The 15,046-nt window shown below is 35.4% G+C and overlaps 1 long non-coding RNA gene and 1 other non-coding gene across 2 annotated transcripts in view; one reads left to right on the top strand and one right to left on the bottom strand.

The window, feature by feature from the left end:
- The window catches only part of LOC146996840 (uncharacterized), a 46,471-nt gene extending 45,645 nt beyond the window's left edge, over positions 1-826 (top strand). The window contains exon 3 of the long non-coding RNA XR_015041484.1: positions 644-826. This is a non-coding gene — a long non-coding RNA (uncharacterized LOC146996840). The remainder of the gene's footprint in view (positions 1-643) is intronic.
- Positions 827-5,901: 5,075 nt separating this feature from the next.
- On the bottom strand, positions 5,902-5,975 carry TRNAA-GGC (transfer RNA alanine (anticodon GGC)). Its single transcript has one exon. It is a non-coding gene; the product is annotated as a tRNA-Ala (tRNA).
- Positions 5,976-15,046: the final 9,071 nt, after the last annotated feature.

Raw genomic sequence — 15,046 nt, 5'->3', positions numbered from 1 at the left:
GCTATTTTCTAAGTATGAGATTCAAGGGACATTTTCTGGTGATTTAAAGTTTCGAGAAATCTTACTTTCGGTTTATCATTAATGGTTTCACCAAAATTATCGTTGTCAAAAAGAGACTTTTTTTTTCTTTACAATGTGCAAAGTATTTTCAGTCCTAAAGATTTGCCTAATAATTACCGATAAATATCCGCTTTTTAAATAACTGCACTGCTAAAATTAAACTAATTTAATCCACACAGATTTGGCTAGATACTTGAATATTAAGCAGTCATTTCGATTATAGCGCTTCTTAATTTTTACCAATTACGAAAAGAAAAAAAATCTAATAATGTGCATCTTCAGATTTTGGAAGCAAAATTCTATCTTAAAATGTGAATTTATTGAATATCGTTAACGATGTTAGACGTAAGTTTTCTTATTAATATTTCTCCCGTTGAATAAATGGAAAAACAGTTTCAATTATGTGAGAATCTTAATTACGTTTAATGGAAAACATAACTTGTAATACATGCATGCTATTAATATAAAAATTTTAACTAAATGTGCAATGATAATATCTATATAATTCGTAAATTAATATCGAATTGATATGTAAAGATAGATAAAGAATGTTAAAATTTTAGCTCTTCATACGCATTTCCAGCTTGGTTCATTGCTTCATCTAGAGAAATTAGAAAACTGTAAATATGTCAAAACAAGATACACGACTCCCCCACGTATGACGCTTGATTTCGGAGAAAGTCTTCACTGCTTAAAGACTTGGACCTACAACATATGCAAATATTTCTTCAAAGACTGACTTCAAAGCTCTTGGATAACTCTGTAAAATTTCACAAAATAAATTGTTCGAAAAGCTTCGACTATGTATTTTTATCACAGGACTACACACTTATACCTGTTAGCCGATATTTTTTCTTCGCTCTCATTTTCTATCATACTCGCCAGAGTCACATACCTGGATCCTTTCATTAACCTTCTATTAGATGATTATTTGTGGAGTCATTTAATTTATTCTTCATGTGATGACCAGCTTTGGATTAGTTGTGAGTGCAAGATAAGACGTCACTCTGCAGCGTCGACTCTTCTTTTTCAAGAAGTATCGCAACAGTATATGAATTTAACACAAAAAATAATGAAGTAAAAGTTCATTAATTGCTTTTCATTTGTATATAAGAAATTAAGGGTTGGATCCTAGCAGAGCCCACACCCTTGGCGCGAAACATTTTGCTTATGGTGCGTATCAATGTGTACATAGACAAAGAAAGGGAGTGTGCAATGCCAAGTTTGTGCAATTCTCTGATGTTTTTCTAAGTGAAAATAGGTCGATGTGTACATGGATACCAAATTTGTGCAATTCTTTGACTTGTTATTTTCAAGTTGGTGATTTTGAGAAACGCGCAAAGCAGTGCGCACTTTCCCAGTTTGTTGCCAAGGGTGTGGGCTCTCCTAGGATTTTATTAAGTTACGTGCCTGTCACATTACGTGTATCAGAACTTATAGAAATCATATGACTTATTCTGTACTTATTCTCCTATAATAAGCATAATATACGGTTCTATGTTTTCATCCTTAGGATGGCAATTCAGATATTTAGAGCATGGAATATGTAATTGATAATTCAGAATAAAAAATTATTTGTTCCACAATAATTTTTAAGATAGAGAAACTCATCACACTAAAGCTAAATTAAACACTTACCTCAAAGAAATCGAGTATTTTTTTGAATGGGTGGAAGTGAGATTTTTGTGTGCTTTATGTTGGTACATCTATCGCGACACCTGCAGTACGTCTCTTGAGCATACTTACAGTGGATTAAAAAAAATATTGGCAATCGCCTATAATTGATCAATCTAGCTAACGAAGGAAATGCTTAACAATTTTAGCTGGACATAATGAAAACAGGAAGCAATAAAGACAGAAATCTAATGCAATTTTCGTTTTACACAAAATATACAACAAAAACGTAAATTTGTATGTCAAAACATATTGGCAAGATCATACAGCAAAATAGGGGAAAAAATTTAATACTTTGTATTTCTACATTTTGCATTTATAACAGCTTGTAATCTATTTCTCATAGAGAAAATCAATGTCCTGATTGTCGAAAAAGTCCTGTTGGGAAAAAAACCTGTTGTTGAAAGTCCTGTTAGGAATTGTATGCCATTCTTTCAGGAGTATACGCATAAGTTCATCTTTACACGAAATTTTATGTTTCCTGACTTCTAGGTGCGATTTGTACCATAAAGTTTCAATTGAATTTATGTCAGGTGATTGCGGCGGTGTGTAACTAGCGAGGAGCGGTATAGAGTAACTATTGCCAGGTGAGGTTCACTGTAACCTTAGGGTCATTGTCCTGTTGAAACAGAAGTGATGTTCCTAATCCAAGTTTTTGGGCCATGAGTTTCATATTATGGCGCAATATGTCAATGTACGTATGTGCTGTCATAATACCATCAATGAGCGACAGGTTATCATCTTCATTTGCTGCCATGTAGTCCCAAACTACGATGCTCCCTCCAACATGTTTTACACTCAGTGTTAACCTTTTGAAGACGGGATGGCCATTATAGTGGCCATACAGTCCTCTCTTTGAAAAGACGGCCTTGTCCACTTTAGTGGCCATATCTTTTTCCCCCATTTTCCAGGCTGAAAAGTGGGGTGAAATGTCAAATTTGACGTCCCTAGGGTTTTAACCACTTATCTCTTTCAAAGATCTTCCTTTTGTGACATAGATGCACCCCTCTAAGAATCCATTCAACTACACACAAGAATCTTTGTTGCAAATAGGAGGTGATTTCTTAAAGGGGGAAAGCATTCGGTTCAAGATTCGTCGTCCTTTGGTAGCTTTTACTGCTACCAAAGCCTTTTGACCTTTTGAGGCCGGGCTTTGGTAGCTTAAATGCTGTTTTTCCAGTTCGTTGTTATGCTTTCTCCACACATATTGTCGTCCATCACTCTCGAAAATGTTAAGCTTTGATTCGTTGAACAAAATAATTGTGTTCCAAAATTCATCTGATAAATTAACAAGAGATATTGCAAAATCCAATCTCTTTCTCCTGTGTCTTTCTGAAACGAAAGGTTTCTAGAATGAAAGGTGTGTAGACTAAAAGTTTCATGTGAAGTATTAGTAACATACTAATTCAGAAGTCACATATCAAAAATCAGCCTTATATTTTCGAAATGTTTCGCAGGACTAGTTTCAATGGTTTTACCGAACCACCTTTCTCAGCAAAACCATCGAAACTTGTCCTGTGAAAAATTTCGAAAATATAACGCTGATTTTTGTTGTTTGACTTCTGAATTAGTATTTGTTCGGCGTGTTATTGTGTCTTAATTATTAGCAACATCTTTGGCTAACTGGGGTGCACTTATTTAGGGTTTTCCCTAACCTCTTTGGCAACGCCACGTTTTCCCTTTCAGAAAATTTTCGAGGCCGTCCACGTCTAATCTTATTTTAACGTCGACCCTGTCTCTTTGAACTTTTTTACAACACTTCTAACAGCAAATAAACTTATCTTCAGTTGTAATCCTATAGCACGATAAGTTAAACCCTCATTTCTGAGCTGAATAATCATGTTTTTAACATTAACATCCATCTCCTTCGACTTCGAAGCCAGTTTATCACAGTATTAGCAACATAGCGTTTTTAAAGTTTTGAAGTAGAACTACAGACTTTATCTTAACAAGGTTTCTTATCAGTCTAAACGCGTGACCTCAACATAACAAAATTCGCATAGCAGTTAGAACTTTGCCAATAAATTTTTGGCATGCAAACAGTGGCGTAGCAAGGGGTGCATGATGCCCCGTGCGCCGCTCGTAGAAGGGCGCCAAATGGTCTCCAAACAAGATTTTCCGGAAAATTTCGGTTTTTATTTTGATCGATTTCTGGAAAATATATTTAAAATTAATAACTTTTGCAATATACTTAATTATTTATTTTCTTGATTTGCCTGATAAAATGTGTAATAAAATGTTGTAGTACATGAACCAAAACGTTTTTTCTGACCACTTTATTTCTCCAAAGTAGAGATATATTTGTATTTTTATAAACGAAATGCACGTTTATCTCCCGCTTTTTATTTTAAAACGATAACACGACCTTGTCCCGAATTTCTCAAACATATCCAGTTTCCATAATCTGGAAATGATATTTTGGGGAAATCCTAACGCTTCCGCTACAGTGGATTGCGTTTGACTCGTCAGTAAACGACTGATGGCCTTCCTGGCTACCGATTCAACTAAGTCATCTTGCTGAGACATCGTATATTCACTGCTACGAAGCATACGTTTTCAACGTATGTCAGTTATTGTTTTTAATCTTCTATTGCAAAAGGAATACTGCAGGTCGCTCCTAACTCCTTATCTAAAAAGGCATAGTTTTCGACGTCACAGACTAAATTTGCATACTCCTAACTTTGTAAACGTTATAATTTTCCTTTTATAATCTCTTCTATTTCCTTTTGTTCAAAAAGATTCTGGATTATATAGTTAGTTCATACCGAACCCACGATATCCCCTAATTGTTTTGAGCAGGGAATGTGACCGAATGACGTTACTCCGCAGTAGAAAAGAAACGGAACCTAAAACTCCACTACAGATCTATAGAGAAAATGTTTTTCCAAACCTAAGAGTCGCACTTGAAATACTACTTACTATTTCATTATCATTCGTTCAGCAAATTAAAATAAATTGTCACATATTTGCAATCAACGATGGGACAAGATCCCCTAAGTCATCTAGCAGTTTTAAATGTGAAAAGAGAAAAATTTGAAAGGATCGACTTTGATGGAGTAAATGATAAATTTGCTTCATCCAAGGTAAGAAAAATGTATACATAGTAATTAATTGTACTCATGTATTATATTATTATTAATAAATATACGTGCCCGACCAAGTCGAGGTGCTCGTGATTGAAGCGAGATGAGGGCAAATTAAAATTTTTAAGTTGGCTGGTGGTGTGTCTGAATATTTTTTATCTTTGGTACTCCAAGCACGAACGTGTCCAGTTGGCTATGTCCTTTTGCATGCTAGGCCATACGAAACGTTGCTGTATCAGGTAACAGCCAGGTAATTTTTTTTCCAGATTTTCCAGGTAACAGCTGCATAGGCTGCAAGTTGAGATTGGTGGAAGGTTTGCTTTTCAAGAGGGTTTGTAGTTCTGAATCCCGGTGTTGTTCATCCGCAAGGGCAGCAAAGTTTATTGGCGAAGGAACGGCTAGTTCTTCAATACGAGACAAGGTGTCTGCTACAATATTCTGCGAACCCTCAATATAACGGATTATGTGTTGAAAATTGCCCTATGAAGTCTAAGTGTCTCATTCGACGAGGTGAATCATTTGATTTCATAAACCCTCAACCTGCTGAAAAGCATAGGTTGAGGGTTTGTGATCTGTGAAGATCATGAAAACGCGTCCCTATAGCATATGTCGAAAATATTTGACAGCTTCATAAATTCCTAATAATTCGCGATGGTAAGTGCTGTATCTGGTTTGCGCTGGTGAGAGGTTTTTAAAAAAAAATATGAAAGTGGTCTCCATAATTATTGATCTTTCTGTTGTAAAACTGCTCCTATACCTGTTGTTGATGCGTCAACGCGTAGAGACATTAGGTTATTTTTTTGAAAGCAGAAGAAATGAAAAATATGCAACGCCTTCGCCGGTAATCAAACCGCGGACCTCTGGAGTACCGGCCCAGCGTACAGAACCACTACACCACGAAGGCACGCCAAGAAAGCGGGGCAAATACCTTATATACTCCCCTTTTTAAAGGGCGACTGGGGTTTTTAGGGGACCCAATCGCGAAATCCTGGGTGTGGTGAATCCAACACCTCTTTTATTTCGGGCGCCACTGTAGAGACATTATAGGATATTTGGAAGCAAGAGAAATTGAAAAATTAGCAACCGCCTTCGCCAGGAATCGAACCGCGGACCTCTGGAGTGCCGGCCCAGCGTGCAGAACCACTACACCACGAAGGCACGCTAGGAAAGCGGGGAAAACACCTTATAAACGTAAGAGTGGTAATGGTTTCGATGCGGAAGAATACTGCAAATTTGTTGCCGAAATTAAATCATTTTTGCATTTTTGGAACGCTTCGTGAGATTGTGTGGTCCAGGTTATAGCACGTTTATCGTTTTTCTTGCTTCCAACGAAAAAAGAATTTAGAGGTGCTTGTATGGTTGCTGCATGAGGTAAGAAACGTCGATAAAAATTGAGCATAGCAAGAAATCTTCTTAAGTCCTTCACTGTAGATGGTTCGGGCATATCGCGGATAGCAGTGACTCTATCGGGAAGGGGAAGGGGTCGAACTCCATCAGCGGAAATTTGATGACCAAGAAAGAATACTCTTGGTTGGCAAAAAACGCATTTGGAAGGATTAAGAATTGATACCGTACCTTTGAAAATGTTCAAAAACTATTCTCAAATGTGATAGGTCTTCTTACTCTGAAGAGGAGGCGACTAAGACGTCATCAAAATAAGGTACACAAAAGTCGAGGCCGTTTAACACCTGATTCATGAAGCGTTGGAACGTTTGAGCAGCATTGCATACGCCGAAAGTCATGACCGGAAACTCGAATAGTCCGAAAGGCGTAATATCCGCAGTTTTTGGAATATCAGCTGGGTTAATGGGCACTTGGTGATACGGCCGCTCAAGATCAAGGGTTGTAAATATAGCTTTTCCCTCTAAAACTTGCATACAGTCTTGAATGTGCGGGACTGGGTAACGATCAGGAATGTAGCTGCATTTAACCAGCGATAATCGCCACTTACCATTTCGTTTCCGAACTAGAGGAGCGGACTGGCCCATGAACTTTTTGAAGGACGGCAAATTCCTTGTTCCATGATGTACTGAAATTCTTCTTTGGTGGCTTTAACTTTTCCGGAGGTTAGCGTCTTGGTTTAGCGGCCATTGGAGGTCCGGTAGTTTCAATATAATGTAGTACATCGTACTTGGGTTCGGAAATATCCATAACTGGGCGCGTGTTTGTAGGGAATTCTCTGAGAAGTTGATGGCATGGGGGAGTTACCCGACATCAGCTTAATGCTCAAATCTTGACTATTGCGAATTACTCCCGGATAAGTTAAGTTGGTTGTGAAATCTATCAAACGGCGATTCCTAAGATCGACAAGCAAAGAAAATTTTTGAAAAAAAGTCAGCGCCAATAATAGCACTTGAAACAGTAGCAATATAGAATGGCCATTGAAAGATGCGGCGCAATCCTAAATCAACAGATATCAGGCATTCACCAAAAGTTTGAATAGGAGTTTTATAAAGTTGTAACTTGGTAAGGCGCTTTTGTTCGTGAAAATGTGGTAGAACGACAGAAACATCAGCCCCGGTGTCTACAGACAGACCAGACGAAGGACCTCCGACTGAGGTCCATATTCTAGAGGACACATACAGAGTTTGGAATATTCGTCGTCCGTGGGACCTCGTTCTCGGGGGTGCAACCCCCCGAAGTCCCCGCCCGGCTTTTACAAAGCATTGGGCAGAACTTAATCGTTGCAAAATCAAAAACTCTGTCACCTTGCCTCTGGGCACCACTCCATCGGCAAAATTTCCATTGTTTGTGGGTGCTCTGTCCACTCTGTTAGTCCCCGCCACGAGAACGGAATAGGGTCAAACCCCTAGAGACTTAGTCGACGATCTCCGATATAGCTCCACCACAGCCGAAGGAACAGACACAACAGTACCAATACGGTCCTTGCCAACCAACTTGAGTACAATACTCGGGCTCTAGTCCTGTGAAGTCAAATTATATACCCTTGAGTTGCCTTGACTGCCTAGGTACAGATCCTAACCAGTACTTCCCAGGCGTTCGCCTGAGTCAACCCACCGGGGCGGGCGGTGTCTACAAGAAACCTTAAGCCCGAATTCTTTTCGATGATGAAAAGGCGTGCAAAATTCCGTCCGCTGTCGTTCACAACTTCGAGCAACGGCCCTTCTCGTTTCCCTGGTCGATGTAGCGACACGGTGGGCGGCATTTGTTTGCCTTGTTTTCAAATTTGTGGTGGTAAAAACAAATACTCGGAGGAGGGTTTTCATAACGTTTCCTCAGTGGGCTACGACTTGTATTTCGATTACGTGATTTGCTGAAAACGTTTAGCTTGGATGGCTTCTAACTGAGCAACCTCTTTGGACAAATCACCAATTTGAGCCTGTAACGCTACAATACCTAGACCAGGAGCCTGCACTGCGTGTATTTGCGCTGGAATGGCCAGCACGTGAATTTTATCAACGATTTCGGGAAGAATTTTAAGTGGCTCGCTTACTTGCCGCTAAAATGGTTTGCATGTTAGATGGGGGTCTATTCATCCATAATGTTTTAAGAATGTTATCCCTTAGGTTACCGGCGGCTAAGTATAACATTTTAGACAGCAATTGAGAGGGCTTCATATCACCCAACCGTAAATCGTGCAACAGCTACTTGATTTTAACTGTCTCCGGATCTTCATAAACAGAAATTATTTTTTTTTTTTTTTAAGATTTGTATTTGTCCGTCGCCGGTGGTATTTCACGAGCTGATTGCATTACCTCTGATTCTAAGGTCCCAATCACATTATGTTTCGGCTACGCAGGACTTGACGTCGAAAGAGACAATTCTCAGAACCCGCACAATTCCAGAAAACACACGTAGCTAGATTACCATTCTAACTTACTACAAAGACTTGAACGCCAAACAGTAATCGATTATCGCTTAAATTGGGATCACGTGATCATTCAGAAGCAGAACTTTCGTCTGATTGGTTGTCTCTACGCGGAACTGAGGTCCAGCCGAGATATTTTCGGTGAGGTTTGAAAAAATCCCGCTTAGCCGCAACATTTTTCCGTAGCTAGGCGGGACTTCGCTTCCAGCGGGGCTCTTTTTTCTAAGAATCCTCCCATTTTAACCAGTGCTACCAGAATTTCGTTTCTCAGAAAAGTTCCGTCTAGCAGGGACTGTAGCCATATGTAATAACCTCTTAACGTGGCGATCGCTGTATAAAATTGAGTTTCGTCTGCAGTAATGGGACTCAGCTGCGCATCCAATTGAATGAACCATAACGATGGGTCTCGCCGACAAAAGGGCGGTGGCTTAACCGCCACTCGCGCCAATTGCGAAGCAGCATCGTTGTCAACCACTTTAGATCAATCAAATATGCACAATAATAATATAGAATATGCACAATAATAATATGTATAGAAAAATAATATGTATATAGTGACACAGTTTCTTGGTACTTGAAATCAGACAAATTGGCGGCTCAAATGCAGCAGACGATACATATATCTGCTGAAATTATGACAGAAATATGTTGACTCAGCGGAATGCCGCACAACGCTTGAAATGACAGGTGAAATGTCTTACTTGCATCTTATCACACTGGATAACTACTTCTGCTGCTCAGAATTTTGACATATAAACTCCATATTCGTGCAACATTGAAGGTTGCTATTCGTAATAAATACGGATCACCAATTATGGTAGTACAATTTTTTGAGACAGATGGTTAAATAATTATAACAATTGAATAGAATAAATATTATTTTGCTTTTGGTTGCTATGGGTTACCAGACTGGCAGAGTTGAGTTGTAGTTGGCAAGTTGCCACATATCTATTTATTTATAACGTATATTAAATGTACTTTTTAAAAACACTTATATAAATATGTAAAATAAATAACACCTTTTTAACTAATTCTAGATCATCGTATGTCTGATTTTTCCGCCGACACAGATGCATTTCCGAATCCAAGCCTAGTGTGGTTAGGTAGTGACTATTCTTATTATATTTTTGAGTATTTTATGACAGATTCAGCATTTTATTACTATTTGCATTATTTTCTTGTTACGAATATATTCTATACATTATATTACTGAAAGTTTTTTGTGGGGGGGCAAAAAGGTATTTTGCCCCGGGCGCCAGTTATGCTTGCTACGACCCTGCATGCAAATTTACGTTTTTGTTGTATATGTTCTGTAAAACGCATATTAAATTGAAAATTTCATTAGATTTGTGTTTTGTTTTAATACCTGTGTTCGTTATGTCCAGCTAAAATTGTCAAACATTTCCTTTGTTAGGAATATGATCAATTATAGGCAATTGCCAAAACTTTTTTTTACCCACTTTATAAGATTATATTCTACAGTTTCGTTAGATAACAACAGAAGAAATTGAAATTAGTGTAAATTCATTACTTTAAGTGGATATATCTTCACTTTCTAGTATCCGTGTAAGGTAACTTGATAAAAGCTTGTGCTATCATCTACGGATATGAATTCAAATCACTTCTGGAGAAAGGGCATATATTACAGAATGAGACTGCCCCTACGCTATGACCGTTTCTTTATTTTTTCTATATTGTTGTTTTATTATGCGCTCGACGACCAACTCGGCGCTAGACTTCGAGACACTCGCTCAATGACTAACTATCAGCTCGCTAGACGAGGCGCATACTCGATACTGACTGGCTGCGGACCAGCAGTGTTTATATAGCTTTCAGCTTGTGTTCGAGAACATTCTGGGATAAACCGATAAGAATTCGTTTCAGAAGGTTCTCCAACCGCCCATGGCATATCGCCAATTTTGCCGGCAAATGGGCGATTTCTCACCACATGTGGCAACCCTGCCTTCCCTTGCCATTTTATGGCAACCCTAAAACTGCTTTGCGGGGAAGCCATTTTACCGCGCCTGTACATTTCGTAACAATATTAATGTGACTCGTTTTATAACAAAATAAAATCAACACGAATCTTAATCGAGCAGATTCTGGATAAACATTCATCACAAAACATACTCACTACAAACTAATTAAAATAATTTTAAAAATATATTCTGAGAAATATTTTTATATGACAAATACATTAGCTGAGGCCGATAAAGCGTTGGGTGATAGCAACTAACGCATGTTTATTTATCATAACATATGTTTGCTTTGTGATCCATTAGTAAATAATTTTGCTAAAACATGCTTACGACATTTTCCTACATACATTAAAAGCTTCTTGGAATAAAGTAATAACAGTTCTTAAAAATAGCTCTTGGATCTATTCAGCAAACCTGCAATATAAATATTGATACATTTTTAAATAGGAAAATTTTTCTTAACGAAAACTTCCTAAAAGTAGACACTCCTTAATGGCGCTCTTTAAATTACATAATTATATATTATTATGGACACTTCAGAGAAGAAATGTCTATCCTTTTCTGAGAAATGGATTCTTTGCTCCATAAAGTGGTATTAAAATCGATCATTTTAATCGGAATTTTTTTAATAACTTCTCAGTGTATGTATTCAGCTTAGAAAAGAATATACCGCATGATCAAATTTCACCTATAATTAATGTCATAGCTTTTAAAATATACCTCTGAAAGCGACACATCAGTTTATCGAAATAATGCTAGAATTATTTACTTCAGTAAAAGTTTTATATTTTTGTTCAAGAATATTTACAAATATTTTAATACAATGTGCAGCTCACAAATTATTCAGACACTAAAGTAAATTTTCAATAAATAAATAAATAAATAAATAAAAGAAACAAGTTACAAAGGTTTGAAAAATATTAATTGCAACCTACGAAAAAATATTTGAAAGCAAAGACGCTTTTGACAAAAAATGAATGCTCTACTTCTATTAATACATTTGATTCAAGAAGAATAATAGCAGAGCATTCATATTCATTTACAATTAAACTTAACCATTTCAAGAGAACACAAACGATAAATTACCTTTTCAAAATATATATATGTTCGCTTCGCTCCATTTTTGATTTTCTGCTTAGCTTCTAAACCCTTCTGAAAATAAATATTAATTTTATTAGGAAAATAAATCATAAATGGATAGAAAAATTTAGTCCTGTTCTAGAGAAAACTATATATATATTTGTCAGATTATAAGGTTTCATTAAATGTTTACATACAGTTCTAAGCTATAGAAACTGAGTAATCTGAGATCGTCTCGCTTTGGATAAATTCGGGTTTTTAATCTATTAGACTATAATGTAAGATGCTGTATGATATTATCTGACGATAAAGAAGATCTTGTCCTTAAAAATAACTTTTCGCATAAATAATGAATAAATAGATAATAATGAATAAGTTGCCACATAAATGCGAAATTTTTATGTTTGATCTTTTATTTTTTGAAGCTTCCATTTTTTAATATAAAAGTTACGTATCCCTAATTACAGTGTTCCATACTGTTCACAAAGCTCAGAATTTTTCATTTCCAGTTTTACATTTTTATTCTACCTAAAATTGAAAATCAAAAGCGGACTATATTATTGTCCGAGCTATAAAATATGAGTTGATTAAATGATGCTGTTGACCGTTTGAAAGAAGTTTGGAACTATTGTTCACTAATACATTGATTTCTGTGAACAAACATGTCAGAAAAGCAAAAATTAATAAATATTTCTTCGTTTATTATTGTTGGTCTCTCAGGCATCGATTAGTAGATCTCTTTTCGCTTTATTATCCAAACACAAAGCTTCGTTTAATCAAGAAAACACTTTACATCTTAAGCAATTAGCAGAATTTAAGTTTTAATGAGTGCTTCGGATTTTAAGATTTTTCATTTTTACATCTCATTGTATCAATATATTTTAGATTGTTTTCTATTATCGGCTAGGACGGTTGAAGCACACTCGTATATTAAATTATCTTACCTTTATTTTCTTACTACTACTTATAAGTAAAATAGAATTTTCTGAAGATATCTAAAGCTGCATTCTGTATACTGTCATTTTCAGTAGGCAAGGTTATTTCAAATTTAATTTTCTAGGTGCAGTTACACGTAATGCATTCCTCTTTTTAAATTAAGCTCAGATTTTTTTTAATTTTAATAAAATTTTAATTAAAGCATTTTCTACAAATCTAAATTCAAATTCGATTCCTGCTTGTCTGAATAAATATTTATAAATGTTTTCGAAATTTATTACTGTAATTAATGTTTCTGCCCAGAATACGTAGAGAATATCTGCATCTTTTATTAGTAAAACAGTCGGCTAAGTAATAAATTAAATTTTGTCTACTAAGCTTACAATTGTTAAAAGCTTTAAGCGGAGTTTAGTCACTTTAAAGTATTCTTTTCATTACCAACTAATATAACCCTACTTCGCTATCCCTAATTACTCAAAGTAATTGCAGAAAAGGCTTAATTAAATTTTAAGAAAGTCGGAAAGAATTTAAAGGGATTGTTCAGAACAGATGATGTTTCTGCTATCACAAACCAGTATAAAATTTAAAAGTCACCGAATATATATTATGTATCAGAGGAATTGGAAATTTAAAGAAAAGTATTTATTCACTTACTCTGTTTTTCTTCCAGTTAATGAATAAAATTAATTGCTTGCCTCATTCCATTACTGTCGTGAAATTACTTTTGGATTTCACTTAGTATTTTCATCCGCATCATTCTAGTTCCATGAACTAATTAAGATTTTGAAGATTATATGTACGCCATACTGTGCATGGCTGCAAAATTATTAGTCCAAAGGGATTTGAATCCCGAAGGACTATTAGTTTCGTTTTGGCATTTTGCGTCGGACTCATAAATGTCGGTTCACTTTTCAAACTGTTGCCACAAAATGTTAGAGTCCTGCATTATATTTGAAGAAATTAAATAATGAAAAATCTGCATAAATGTATGTATATTTCTCGTATTGTGATAAAACAACGGTACATAGAGTCATCGAATTTTGAATAACGTAATCCTCCAACGAATATGAGCATGTGGAAGACCAAATTTGAAATTTGAAATTTGTTTTATGATCGATTTCCTATTTTTTAAAACTTTGACGAATTTTTGATTAACAAACTCAAGGATTTCAAAGCGAGCAATGGCAACGTTGTGCAGAAAAAACATTTTTATCTCCAGTGCATGAGTCTCTGTATCGGAAATTCTAAAGATATGCTCGTTTTAAAACTATTTTGCGATATTGCTGTTGCACTGGATCTTATGGTTTAAGTGCGAGGAACATGATATTTAATAAAGAAAGGTAACACACAAAATGTTAAAAAACGCCCCTTTGGACGTAATTTAAAATCTGAAACATTTCAGATTTTTTTTTATTATTTGTATTTTTATTATTGGTAAATTCAATTTTATTTTGGTTTTAATTTCAGTTTCAGTTCTAAGTCAGCATTGTTATATCATGTTAAAACAATTGTAATAAAACTGAAATTGCTAAAATTCATGAAAGTCTTATTAAACATAATCTATAACTTAAAACTTGAAATGAGAAACCCTAAACTTTCATGCTATATCAACGCCAGTACATATTGATCAAATTTATATAATAAACAATATTATTTAATATTTAAACTATGTTAGTTAAATACTTAAATATTACAGCAACTATAAAAAATGGGCAATCTCAAGTTAAAGATGTACGAAAATGTACGTGTTTGAAATTATGTGTAAAATAATTTCATGCCCTATTCAAAATTCATTCAGAATGGCGATTAAAATTGATTTTCTGAAAAATGCCTTGGATTAAAAATTTCTATAAAAGCTTTCTTGCATTTTTTATTAATAGAATTATGTTCTGATTTCTTGAAAATGATTTTACATTCAGACATTTACAAGAAATATGTTTGATAAATAATTTGATTTATTTTAGCATAAAATATTCGCACGTCTTCGGTATTTTATTTCACTTTAGAAGCTAATATCTGAGAAAACCATTTTTCAAATATTTTGAAATATTTGTATCAAAACCCATGGTTAAAAATATTCTTGTATCTTAATAAAGCACTTTTTAGCATTATACTTCATGATGAGAAACAGAAACATCAGATGTTATGACTCTAATTTAATTTAAAATTACGAAAATGACGACTTATTTTCATTTCTCAAATTTTATTACATATGTCTTTTCTGATCTTGAAGAGCCCTCCACACTTACTCCAGACCACCTGTTGATTGGTAAATGACTGTTGAATTTGCCAGCTGCAAAGAAGAATGACTTGAATTTCCAGGTTCCAGAGAAGTAATGTTAAAACGTTTCCGTACACGAGAAAATCTAATAAATCCCTTTTGGAACAGATGGAAAAAAGAATAT

The sequence above is a fragment of the Stegodyphus dumicola genome, chromosome 6 (assembly GCF_044657685.1).
Source record: "Stegodyphus dumicola isolate Sdum_Otavi_A_Nest chromosome 6, ASM4465768v1".
NCBI classification, from domain to species: Eukaryota; Metazoa; Arthropoda; class Arachnida; order Araneae; family Eresidae; genus Stegodyphus; species Stegodyphus dumicola.
This window is presented reverse-complemented; position numbering and strand designations above follow the sequence as displayed.